The sequence below is a fragment of the Tachypleus tridentatus genome, chromosome 6 (genome assembly GCF_004210375.1).
Source record: "Tachypleus tridentatus isolate NWPU-2018 chromosome 6, ASM421037v1, whole genome shotgun sequence".
In the NCBI taxonomy this organism is placed as follows: domain Eukaryota; kingdom Metazoa; phylum Arthropoda; class Merostomata; order Xiphosura; family Limulidae; genus Tachypleus; species Tachypleus tridentatus.
In genome coordinates this window covers 75,123,532-75,135,547 of record NC_134830.1, presented here as the reverse complement: position 1 = coordinate 75,135,547, position 12,016 = coordinate 75,123,532, and positions in this window count along the sequence as shown.

Genomic DNA, 12,016 nt, shown 5'->3' with positions numbered 1-12,016 from the left:
TTGTATGTCCAGTATCCAGCTGGGAATGTGAACGCAGCTTTTCTGCATTAAGACGGTTGAAGACGTGGTTAAGGTCAACTATGTCTCAGTGCCGCCTCAACCATGTGGCAGTTTGTCACACTCACAAAGACGAGGTCAACAAGATAAATATAGAAGAGCTAATGAAATAATTCATAAACAGATCATCACAAAGGAGGTATACGTTTGGGAACATGTAGACTGGAGGACTAAATGAATCTTAGTTCAATGAAAAGTATGAACAATTATGTGCTACATTGTATTGATGTGTAATTTTCAAGAGTTCGCAAAGACATTTTAATTATTTTTATCAATCAACATGAACAGTTTTTCAGTAGATATAAACTTATCAAGGGTAATTACTAATTTTATTAATATTTGAAACGTAATTCATGCAATGAAAGTTATTAGTAACCTTGTCAAGTATAATGACCATCTTTTTATGCTGTGCAATGTGCAGGAATAAATTCATGTGGCAGTTAATTTGTGACACATTTGTTTTTATTCTATTAACATTTTGAAAACTGTTCACAACACCTCACTTATACAAACCTACATGGAAACCTTGAAGTATTGTAGCAACAAGATTACTCTGTGACTGCTTACAGTTTTCAGGTTCACGTAATTAGAGATTATCAATTCGCAAATTGAACAGTCCACATAAGTGGTTGCAAAAATCATCTCCCCCATCGGGTGTAAAATATCTACATCCCTGGTCATACAAGCTGACTGGTCTCCCTGAAAATAAAACAAACAAACGAACAAAACAATAAATATTTAAAGCATGACTATAAAAATTTACTTCTATTTTGTTCTGAAGTTGTAAACCATTTCTTAACTCACTTTGTTGTGATCATGGTGCACTTGCACTTTCCTTTCAACTTTATTAAGTTGTACTTAGATCTATCACGAATTGATTCATACTAATATACCTTAACAAATTGCTGTTTATTTCAACGTTCAATATCACAAACATTTAGAACCAAGTTTTATTTCTTCACCATTTTTTTAGTTTATTCGGTCTCCCTCAGTTCTGTTACTTTTAATTTTATCCCGTTAATTAAACACTTGTTGTTATATAATTTTCTCAAAAAACCACGACAACTGTTTCCCTTATATAGGATTACAACAACTCATAATAATAAAGGTAGTTGCAGCTTCTAAATCAGACTGAATGTAGAAAAACGACTTAGAATGATGTAATTCCTTAATCCCTTAGATACTGGCAAAAAGCTGGCCGTTTTATCATCTCTCTCAACACCAACCAATGTTCCTTACATCTAACTTCATAACATTTGGCAACAAACGAATTAATTTTTATCCATTCTAAAATTATCGTAGATCGAACGTTTGAAATATTATTTGAAGATAATTGATATCCAGGCCTCTTGTCGGTTGAGATCCTCAATTTGCTTTCATTCATGAAACCCAACAGTGGTCTGTATAATATCCTTGTTTGGTAATATCATCTAACCTACCATTAGTTACACAAGTATGACTCCCTCTTGTTTCATCTAAAGTAATTATTTTGTTGATACTGAATACTTACCAAATAAGTCTTTTATCCATGAGATGTTCGAAAGAAAAAAATGATAACTAAGACTTGTTGTTTGACTAACAAGATGATAGATGAGTGCAAGGATATAAATTTGTGACATCATGTGAAGAATATCTATTGTTGATCATGATTTATTTCTTTATCATACCGTTCTATACAATCATATTGACTTGATAATTAAGTTATGGTTATTACTGATTAAGTTTAAACATTACGTATTTCTAATGATCACATTCTGAAATTCCCACTGTAGTATTTGTTAGGTTTGTTTCTACTTTTAACTGAGCAATGAATAAACTTTATAAGCTCTAGACTATGAGCTATACGTTATCTGTTTCTGTATTCTAGATCATATCATCGTAATGTAGTAATTAACACAGAAACCAGGATATTGTTACTACTGTTAATGCTTCACCTCTTACTCGTGATATTATGATGAGTTTTATTGGAGCAGAATATTATGAAATTAAAATGTGCATTTGGCAAAAGAAAAACACCAAAAAACTCCTAAAGGAACCAAACTTACTACAATAGGTTTATAAGCAATTTAAAAAAAAAAAATTTTGAAATTCAAATCTAGTTTTATTTTTAGAGAAATGAAACAAAACGAAACATCTTTCAATAAAATATCTATGCACAATATCATAGTTTGGGTTAAAGAATAAATGTAGTTAAGTATTAACAAATTATTATTTCTTCTGGTTGTCTTTAAGTAAACTGATATAACTAACTAAACAATAGTTTGGTTTAAAAGCTAACTTTTGTCACAAACTAAATAGTAATTTTAGTTTAAAACAAATAAAAATATGACAGTTGCTATAAATTTGTGAAAAAATAATAACTAAAATAAAATAAAACCAAAAATTTCGATGATTTATAAAACGACAGTGACATATTGAACCTATCTACCTAGTGATGAGTAAATACTTCTATTTGCTTCTTGTTATCGAATGAGGTTAACTTGTTTTCATACAAAAGTCTGTTATCTAAAGCTGATATATTGTTTCTTGAACGTTTTATCTACTAGACAGCGTACATCAGGAGTTGGTTGTTGCCTTTTCAGGTTATTGACAAAAGCAGTATTCTTATCACATTCTTGTTGTTTTATTTACGACGGAAAGAAAACTCTTAACGCTTTTTCTTTTAACAGTCTGGCAATAAAAAAACTGTATTTTTCCGAGTAATAAAAAAATTAAGAAATTGGTTAATTAAAAACATTGAGATGATTTATTGCTGATAACATTTAACGGTAGTTAAAGTTGAATAAACTGGAAATCATTTTACATTTATATTTCCAGTCACTCTTGAATAACGTAAAATATTTCATGTAATCATGTAAAAAATTGTGATATTGTTTCACTTACGGATTTGTATTGTATGAATATGATAAATAACTTGACTTACAGTATTTATTGTACGTTAAATGATTCAGCTAATATATATAACTTTACGGCTAAGAAAAAAAATCTGAACATGAACATTTGAAAAACACGATGAGAAACAATTGTTCAATTTTAATCTAGACGGCTCAGCCAATAAGTCTGAAGGTTTTTTACGCTAAATATCAGCTTTCTATATCTGCGGTGGATATAGTGCAGATAGCCCATGTGTATTTTTGGGCTTAACAAAAACAATCAATCTGTAATTACATTATTACTGATGACTGGTAAGAATATAAGAAGGAAGAGTAAAAAAAAAGATTAATTTGAAAGACCCGAAGACAGAATATGTTAAACAGTTGTTTAAATCGTGAAGCAAATGATCAGATAAAAAAAGATGTACCCAATATTTAAATAATATCTATTATACAATTTTTTATATTAATATGTAAGGGAAGAAAAATAATGACAACTGTAGGATCAAAATGAGTTTACTTACCAGGTTACACGGATGATAAGCAAACTACTTTAACTCTTTCACCACAGGCTCGTTGAGATATACACGAGTTTATGTACACATTCGTATTTACCCTATAACTTTTGACAAAGTAGGTGTACCTTCACAAATTTGGCAAACGTTTCGTAAAGATTAGAAGCTTTTTGTACACAAAAACCATATTGTTAATAAAGTAATTTTATTCCTTTTTTTGTAAAAACATCGAGTCTCTTTGTTTACTACTCCAAGTGTTATGATTAAAAATTATTTTTCGTCGCAAGAAGCTGAAATATTATTTTTGTAATCTCTAAAGTCTAAAAACCTCCTAAAATATTACAAATGTTCGTTTTCAGCTAGACTTTATATTTTTTGTTATTTTCTATGCATTATGCAGGGTCTGTCAATTGACCAACCTCGTAACCATCATAAAAAAAATTGAAAATAAATAAAAATTATGTTTTTGTTCGTACTAAAATGACAACAAAGTATAGCACAAAAATACAAAAAATTAAGTAGCTTAATTTTTATAACGTTGTTTATTTATACATATTTATTATTTTGTATTATATTTACCTTCTAGTCATGTGTTTGATTCAGTACACGAACCATATCTCAGCGCCCATCGGTGGCATAGCTGTATGTCTGCGGAGTTGCAACGCTAAAAACCGGATTTTGATACCCGTGGTAGACAGAGCACACCCATTGTGTAGTATTGTGCTTAATTCAAACAATAACAACCATATCTCAACAGAATAAAAATATATGAAGTTCTTATTTTATAATCTAGGTTTTCAATATTAATAATTTGAGTTTCTAATTTGTACGAAACTGTAAACTTAGTATTTTGACGTCACAAACATCTAATTTTAACCTGTGATGCCTTTACCATACCATGTGATTCACTAAAATTTATATTTAGGTGGGTTATTTTAATATTTACTAAATTAAAAAAATAACTCGTATATAATATTTAAGTTTGAATTATATTCTATAATTTGATTCCAAACTTACTTATATTAATTCGTAATATAGTAATTCAATAAAAATTTGATTGCATGTCAACAAAAGCGAAAGCATGGACTTTGACCCGTGATCCGTCGCTAAATGATTAATGGTGACCAGAACATCAGCAATTTTATAATAACAACTTTTTAACTTACAGCTAAACCATAATTGTTAAACACTGTAAATACCATTACCTTTCTCACGTTTTAACGTAAACATAGATCGTTTAATGAACTATCAGGTGTCACGTGATCTAGTTTATGCTAATCAACATGAAGTGTTCTCGACAAAAGCATTATTCAGTTTACGCTAAAAATCATGAAATATTATTTAGGAAAATAAGGGTTGTAATATGTTTATCGCTTTACCAAATTGGTTAAATAGTTTTTAAGAGTTAAAGGTATTCATATATCAAGTTCCTTGACGTGTTCAAAGTCAGATTATTGTTTGCTTGTTTGTTTGAAGTTAAGCACAAAGTTGCAGAATGGGCTATCTGTGCTCTGCCCACCACAAGTATCGAAACCCGGTTTCTAACCTTATGAGTTCTCAGACATATCGACATTTCACAGGAGCCATCAAATTATTAAAGTTTTGAATCTTTGTTGTAATACATCTAAAGTGGTTTGAAGGAAAATATTGTCACTAATGGTAGTATCTACATCTGAAGTCACCCCAGCTCGTTCTTGAACATGAATGCAAGTGTGATTTCTTTTAAGAAGGAAAAATCACGTTATCATGAAAAACCATATATCATAAAGATCCAACGAAATACAAGGTTGTCAGTATAGTATTCCTTAACGAAAGGTTAAGTCAGTGTTTGTATTACTCTGATTGACATACTATACTGAAATAAACAAGTTAAGATATACTTTATTTAATACATTGTGAGATTTATTGGTTGAAAGTAATAATGTTTTTTCGTTTCTTACATTAGTTTTCTATGTATATCTGTCTGTTAGATACATGTACGATATAAGTAGATAATACTGTGAAAACAATTTGTAAATTAATGCAAACGTTATGCTATTTCGAAACAACAAAGACTGTGTTACCCAAGTACAAAGTTGTGTGAGCTGTAACACATACAATTGATTGTGTTTAAAAACAAATTAAATGGCGCATAGTTTCAGTTGAAAAAGGTATTTATTGGATTACATTTTTATGTGTGAATTCATGTTTTTATCACGAGTTTCGGTTAGAACCATATACGAGAAGCAAGCATAAGGTGAAAACGATTCGCTCTTCACCTGAGTTTTAAAATGTTTTTATGCAGTGTTTTTTTTCTATTTTATTTTATGAAATGCGCCTTAATTAATTTTCTAGTAAAATTGGTTTGGTTTGAATTTCGCGCAAAGCTACACGAGGGCTATCTGCGCTAGCCGTTCCTAATTTTGTAGTGTGAGACTAGAGGGAAGGCAGCTAGTCATCACCACCAACCGCCAACTATTGGGCTAATCTTTTACAAAATATAGGGGGACTGACCGTCAAATTATAACGCTCCCACGGCTGAAAGGGCGAACATGTTTGATGTGACTGGGATTCGAACCCGCGACCCTCGGATTACGAGTTGAGTGCCTTAACCACCAGGCCTAAACATATCACACACAAGTTCTCTCTTTCTCTCCTTCTCTCTCTACAAATATATGTAAATTTAGTTCAATGATTTTTGTTAAGCATTTTCCTAAACACAATAAAGTCAGCTGTTTTTTTGGGGGGAAGGACTTATTCAGCCAGAGCCTAAAGCCACAGCCCCTGTAGATTCGCTTTAATTCGTCCTGGAGTACGGAAAACAACGCAAAACAAACTATTGGTTGAGTTAGAATTGTGGCAAAGATAATATATGGTTTATAGAAATTTAAGTAACCTAGAAAACGTCTTTTTGAGCAGAAGCAAAAATATTACCTCAATATTGCTTAAACTGTAGAAAACAGGTTTGCATTTGAGAGACAACTTTACAATCATAAACTTTAATATAATAAAGAAAAAGTTCAGTTTATTTAGGCAGAGAGATGATCTTTAAACAACGCCATCTACTTGTTTCAAGACCTTTTCGCTAAAAAACAAACGTTCTTGCGTTCAATAGCGAGTTTAAGTAAGTGAATAATACTGTGTTTTTAACTATCAAGTGATAAAGTATTGTCATTTTGAACCAATGCAGTGGATTACCTATCTTGCTCTGTAATAAAAATAAAACAACAAATTTTAAAACATTATATGTATGTATGTATATATATATGTGTGTGTGTGTTAGAGTTCTTTCACCTCCCACCATGGGGTAAAATTGAAAAAAAAAGAATGTATGACGTAAAGACCTAATGCGTTTCTGAATGGCCTTACCTTCTACTTAGGACTGCAGTTTTGCCTATCATATAGGACTTTTATAATGATAATATGTATGTAATAGTTATGAGGTTTTGGAGTACTTCTTAAATTACCATATACTAGTCTAAATTCATTTAGGTAGCTATATGATGAATTAGTAACAACTTAAAAACCGTATAAATATGAAATATTCAAAGATTTTGAACTTGGTTAAATTGTTAGAAATACCTTTTTTTATCATTATGGTTTTCTTAGCAGAAACACAGTGTTCCCACTAGCAAACTTACTCAAAAAAATATTAGACCTACATTTTCTTTTGATAAAGAGTTAGAAAGTGACTTTATAAAATTCACTCCTTCTCCTCTTTATCCATCTTAATGTTTTAGACTGGATCAGCCTAATGAATAGCATGAGGGACTAGGTAGGTCCGTGATTTGAACTCTATACTTGTAAACAGTTTTGACATAATTGATGGCTAGCTAATACATGAATTATAGATATCCGACCTGATCATTTGTTCTATAAGTCGCATATAATGCCGTTAAGGTTGAAAACACCAAAAGCTAAATTTAGTATTGGAATTAATTTTGAGAGAATTAGTTTTAAATGTTTATTTGTGAGTTTGCTAAGAGAAAATTTTCAACAACTTTAGATTTCTTTAAACAAAATTATAAAGATAGCATACTTACATTTGTTCGGCAGAAGTGTTTTGGCAAGCTTTTCGGTGAGAGCATGTTTACAAATGTAAATAATCTGAACAAAACTTGAATTTCAGCATCACAATGTTTAGGTCTTCACAACGGTTGGAGTTTTACATGTTCTTGTATTTTGGAAATGTTTACATCTAAAATTATTTTCGCCATAGTTTCGAGAGGTAAGACAGGAGATGTAAATCAAATAAAAACAAATTTATTCACTTTAAAACTAATTTTAAAACTTTTCTTCATTTCCTATTAAACTTCAATATTTTTTTAAAATGTATTCACTTTTAAACAAATCTTAAAACTTTACACTCTTTTCTTACTGCAACTGCAATTTTTTTGAAATAACTTTTCTGATAGAAACTGCTTTGTGACATTTCTCAACACTATTCAGACAAAGACAACATCATCGTTGTTTCGAAACAAAACAAGAAATAGCTTTATACAACAAAAGAATATTCTTTACGATTTCATAACAATCAAAGCGGACTTTATTATTCTTTGTTTATGAAGAAAAGTTTGATGCTTCTTTAAAGATTTAAACAAAGGAACGTCTTTTATGTTTCGAAATAGGTGTAAAACTTGGATAATTTGTTTTCTCTTAGAGTTCTACAGAGCTATAAATCCAAGAAATATCTCTGACAAACATTTCTTTATTGTCTTTCATTTCTAGGACTAACAAATGTTCTTCTGTATTTTCAACCTCCTTAAAAATATTTTCTTCTGAAAAATCAATTCTTAGTCTACTCATTCTATTTACTTTGTGGCTAGCTTTGATATTCCTATTTTATTCTCCAATATTATGTTCAAGAAGTCATTCATATGTATATATCTTTTCTATATATATGTGTCCTCCGCTGGTACAGCGGCAAGTCAACGGATTTACAATGCTAAAATCAGGTGTTTAATTCCCCTCAGTGGATTCGGCAGATAGCCTGTTGTGGCTTTGTTATAAGAAAACGCATTCTCGTATATATCTTTTTAGTTTATAAAAAACTAATATAATTAGTCAGAGGTTTGTATTTGCTGTTTTTAACGCAGTTCTTCCTTTTGATTTTGTTTACTTAACTTTATCGGTATTGTTTTTCTCTAAAATATATATCTTTCCTATATGTTAATTACTTTACACCGTTACTTAATGGCTTAAAAACCTGCACTGTTTGGTATTTGTACTTGATCTTGCCTTTAGACATAAAAATTTTTCTTTTCAATTATCTTTTGTGATGGAAATATGAAATTTATGTGGGGTATATTACACTGTTGGATCCAATCAAACGCTTTTCTTCCTTTGTTAGCATGAAATTTCTGTGAGGTATATTACACTGTTGGATCCAATCAAACGCTTTTCTTTCTTTGTTAGCATGACCAGTTTGTGAATCCTAGAATTTAAGATTTGCGTATCTTTGCCGCAGAAGTGCTTTCCACATTTTGGAACCTCTAGTGGATTATAAAAGAGGCAGTCAAAAACTATTGTTATTATGATAGTTGCTGTTTATTAGATGTCTTCTATACAGCCTTTCAGTTCGAAATTAGGGACAATTATATGCAAATACCCCATGTAAAATTTCTAAACTTCTAAAACAAATTTAGCAATCAGTTATTTGTAACCTCAAATGCAGATAGCCGCGCACCCATCTCATTTACTTCAAATGTCTATTTTTCTTTTTTACTATATAATATTTTACACAAGAACAACATCTTTTATAGTATTTGAGCTAAACGATAATGTTAGAAATACCAAGGTTTAGATATATCTATCCTTGATTTAGAACTGCTGACTAAAGCTATAGGAATTAGTGAGCAGCACCTACCGTTTATACATTTACTGTTAATAGTGTAGGAGTATTAATTGTTACTCTTACAATTTTTACACTAATGAAAATGCAACAAGCGTGCAACAGCATGTTTTAGCTGAAAATTGGATCTTCAGATTTTCAGTCTCGCCTGCTCTCAATTAGAGTGAGTCTTAATGGTCTTACATAAATGATATAATGTTGCTACTTTCATACCGTACTGAAAAATGTTTCTTTATCTTATTAGGCTACCTAAGTTTCCACGCTCATGTGTTATCTCTTGTGAACTCATTTATGATTTACCTTTCTACATGAATTTAATAATTTTAGCCTCTGTCTATTGCAAAAAAACTAGGTATTTGGTACACTCTCGTTTGCGTTATGTTTTCAGTAACAAACAAAATCTCTTATTATCACTATTTTGTAACTAACAATACCTATACATTAAATGAACATTCTGCAAAAAAAAGAGAAAGCCCTTTCTATAATAACCGTAATTGTAACATAACTTGGGAGTTTCTTAAAAGTGAGCAGGAAAACCATTTTAATACTATCATTATGCTAAAGACGTACTTATGGAATTACTCTATTCCCTACAGTTAAGCTAGAATAATTTTTGGTACTTTTTCGTTTATAATATGTTTTTGTCTTAGCTTCAAATGCTATATAATATCCTCAATATTTATATAGGTTATGTTTGTACTTAAGGGAGTTTCCGAGTTAAGCAACATGCTGTTCGAACAATAAAAGCACAAACGCAAAAGAACACGATCAAACATGGATTTCTTTCAGAGCATGTAAAACTTCCTAAATTATTTATCACTGCATTCTGTTCAAACTGGGAAGAAAGAAGGAAACTTCTTTCTAGCTTTGGTTTCGAACTTAAGCTTTTGACTGAAGAAATCGTCTTCATGACATAAAATCTTGTTTTGCAGTTTAATAGAAAACTAAATAAAAAAGTACTTAATAAAGGTGCTGCCATCTATTAACCTGCTTTTTTTTTTGTACAGATAGTACGTTTAATTCTGTTTGCAAGAAATGTCAAGTCTTCAAAGATGGAATTTCTGCCAAAGTGATCATCACGTCTAGGAGCAATATCTCTGAACAAAAGGTGCTAGATATAAAAGTAAATATGGAATAGGGTAACAAGATGTTACATGTTGTTTTGAGTTCAAAACATTAATATTTATAGTAATAAAAGCAAAATAATATATATATTTCATATGTCTCGCGCAGGGAAGGTTTTATTTTGGTAACTTGTGCCCTATAACGGCGCTATTTTACTAATAAAGTAAATAAATAAAATATGTACTAGATCTCCATAGCCGTCTTATGTGTATTGCGAAGCACAATATGATAATTCATCGCGTTTGCTTACCTTTTGGCAATGCTTCGCCGGTTTTAGGTGGGTGCACTTTCAACGAAATGATTGTCTCTGAAATTCCAAAGTTTTCTGGAATCTCTATGGAACGGTAAAACAGAGGAAACGCCCTAGTATATCTCATTCACACTTCAATACCCATCCTTGGTGTTGACAAATCGTTAGCGCTATTACTAAAGAATGTTTCATGTAGCAGTTTGGTGTGATCAGTGAACATTTTCAGTTCGTTTCCATTTTACGGGCCCAGTTACATTACGTGATATATTATTGACAACAGCTTATTAATCCTCCCTTAAACTTGACATTTTCATTGCTTTCCTCACAATTAATCAAATATTTGTTCATGCTGCTTATTCTGCTTTGAAAACAGTTAGAGTCACATATTTATTTACTCCATAAATTGATACTATATCTAATTACCTGAACATCTGTTTAGCAAAGAAGTTATGGACTAATCTGTAACACTACAAACGAGAACGCCTTGATTTATTCTTTAAAAGGAAAATTATATTTCGTAACATTATGAAGAATTACACATCTTGTTCATCTAACTGCAAACTTGACTACATCTTTAAAGTTCTAAGTGTTGGTAATGCTAGGCATACCAACCTCTCTACTTCATTTGAACCATAGGGAGCTAAAAACGTGTATTTACATTTTAATAGCTTTAGTTTCCATAATTATTAACTTTCTTTTACATGCCTTATATCTATTCCTTGATATAACGAATGCAGAATACATTCACACACAGTATGAAGACTAAATTCGCATTATTATTATTATTCCTTCTGACTGACCTAACATTGAACGCAATTTGAAAACAACACAAATAATCTTCAATCTAATAGTTTTCTTAAATTAAAGGAGCAGCGTAATTAGGATCTCCTTATTACTGATTGCTAAAAATAAGGAAAGCACAATGATTCAGTTTTCAAAGTCAAACAAATACGGATGCCATTTCTTACAAAAAAACTGTTCATATCATGATTATGACTAATTATTATCAAAATTATGTTGTTTTTCCGTTGAATATTAAGATATATTAGGTTACGTTGCTCATAAACACTAAACTTCATAATAGGTTATATGTGTTCTGCCCATTACGAGTATTCAAAATTGGTTTTTAGCATCTTAAGCTTCAAGACTTACCACTGGGGAGTATTAAGTTAAATAACCTTATTTGGTGTGATTTGGACAATGATTGTTTGTTATTTACGATGCTTTTGTAATGAGCAGAATGTGAAAGAAGTATACAACTTATTATTTTGCATAAGAACTCACTCTTATTAACAGATTGTGATCTGTACTATAAATATAATATTGCCTCGTAGACCAGGCATGGTTAAGTGATTAGGGCACTCGA